Here is a 2,436-nt window from a genome sequence, read left to right on the forward strand (position 1 = left end):
TATGCTCAAACAAAAAACACAACACATTTATTTGGGTAAAAAATTATTTTAGTTCAGCTACACAAACCATGCAGGTTCGATAATGATGATACCATAAGTTAGGACAAGGAAACAAATATGAATTTAAAACCAAAAACTTTCACTTCTATAAGTTCAAGTGCTCATCCATACGCGGTAATTCAAGTTGGTAAAAGTTCAAGTCGCAAAACAAAAGAAGTCCAGAACATCATTGCAAGAAATGTGAGTTAAAAAACAAACAAAAGATTTTTCTTTTATAAAAATGTCATCAGTTTAACGATACAAACGATGCAAGTTCGGGGACGATGATATCGTAAACCATTGAAAGGCATGTCATGCTGCTGGCAGACGCCTTGGCTGAGTACCACTTCCCCTCCTACTTGCTCATGAGCGGCCACATTACACCCCAGGAGAGGACGGCGCCGAAGAGGAGGGAGAGGTTGACGAGGTGCAAGCAGATCATCCCGGCGCCAACATACGTCAGGCTGAAGTCGAATAAAAATCTGGCCACGGAATCATTGAGGATTTAAAACGGTGAACTCTCTCATGCATTTTCATTTTTCAACCACCGAAACTTAAAAATTGTTTAGCGAGAAAAAAAAGAAGTCATATAGGCGTTACGTTTACTTCCAGGCTTTTAGCCCGAAGGTGGGAAACTGGAGGAAGCCGCAAACACCGCCGTCGGTGTAGAACTACTAGAAGAAGCTCCAGAAGAAGTTGATCCCAAAGTACTTGAGGAATCCCACGGACCTGCTGCCTGTTGTGGTAAAGGTTGAAAGAAATTCTGAATCAGTCCGGACCATCCATTTCTAAAGCATTTTTACACAGTTAAAACACAATTTGATTCATCGTAGCTGGGAATAAGAAGATGTCCTTTTCACGCAAAGGAAAGGAAAAATAAAAAGGGTCGGACCTTGCATTCTTATCTCCTTGAGGTTTGTGGAACCCGTTTATGAGGATGGCAGTGGCGGTCCCACTTGGATAGATTAGCTTGTAGTTGATCATCAGTACCTGAAAGTGTTTAGTTTCACCACCAAATCGTCAATTAAATTGAAGGCCGATTGCGACTACGAAATCAATTGTAAATATCTTTCTCATCAAGAACAAAAAAAATGCAAACTAGCTAGGTTCAGTGAGTGACCGCAACCCTGGTGCTATGGTCTTGCGAGCAATGCCAAAGTTTCAGTTATTATGATAGTACATCAGCGACCCAGGAAAATCGGGAAGCGCGGCTCACCATGGACACAGAGAGATCAGAGAAGGGCGCTGGAGCATGGAAATGGAATTAAGCCCATAGTTTTAATTTCTTTATGTCCTTATAAATACAACAAATCAACAAATCATGGTGATACCTAATCGAATTCAACAAATGAACAAATCAGTCAAGGGGCGGTTGACCATTGGCCATCTCTCCTTCTTTTACAGCAAAAGCCTCAGCTTCTTGGTGGGGAGAGGGCTCTGCACCTCCTCCTCCTCGTCCCACCTCTTCACCCCTGCGTTCTCCGGCATCGACAGCAGGTTCAGGTCGAAGTTCCTCAGCACGGCAGAGGACGCCGACACGAAGATGGGCATGGACATGGAAACGGAGGTGCCGTCCCAGTAGTGCCAGTTCTTGTGCCCTCCGAGCACCTGCCCGGTCGTGAAGCCCCGCTCATAGACGGTGCACTGATGCAGGCCACCACTACTCTCGCTCGAGGACGTCGCCGCGCTCGCCTCTGACCCACCGCCCGTGGACGCCTGCGCGGCAATGCAGCGCTCTCTTGTGGGCGGTGGCTGGACTTGTGCACGTCGATCGCCTGGTACGACGCAAACTCCTTCCCGCAGACCGCGCAGCTGAACCGCAGCTCGTAAGCCCGGGTAGGGGACGGGTTCCACACGCTCGCATGCTGCTCCTTGCTGGTGGTGGCAAGCGCGGTGAGGCAGATGGCGAGGTAGTCATCCTTGTTGAGCACCGGCGTGGCGGTGGGAACTAGGGAAAGGGAGAGGGAGAGGTCGGTCTAGTCCGCCACCATCCCGCGGACCGTCACCTGCTCGCGCCACGGCGGCACGCGCTCCGCCGCCCGCGAGGCCGCCGTGCCGGACATGGAGTCGGCGCCCGCGAAGGCCCTCAGGGCGAGCAGCTACAGCTCCTCGATGGCGGCGGCAACGGTGGCGACTGCGCTGCGGGGATGAAAACGCCATGAGTCCGGTAATATAGGTCCAAACTGAGAGCATTAGTTCATAAAGAAGACGATCAGTTCGACAAAAATGAGAGCATTAATTCAACCCCTCGAATTCGTCAGTTCAAGAAGGATAACAGAATAATATTCTATTACACATAACAGAATAGCCCGGATGTATATATATATATATATATATATATATATATATATATATATATCTTTACCTAATAATAAAGCAAATTGGGTTTCTTTCGTC

General features: G+C 48.1%; 1 pseudogene; it reads right to left on the bottom strand.

The window, feature by feature from the left end:
* Window positions 1-1,423: 1,423 nt before the first annotated feature.
* Window positions 1,424-2,102, bottom strand: LOC125554559 (zinc finger protein 36 pseudogene; annotated as a pseudogene).
* Between the last annotated feature and the right edge of the window lie 334 nt (window positions 2,103-2,436).

The sequence above is a fragment of the Triticum urartu genome, chromosome 4A, assembly GCF_056163025.1.
Source record: "Triticum urartu cultivar PI428250 chromosome 4A, HENAU_Tu73, whole genome shotgun sequence".
NCBI classification, from domain to species: Eukaryota; Viridiplantae; Streptophyta; class Magnoliopsida; order Poales; family Poaceae; genus Triticum; species Triticum urartu.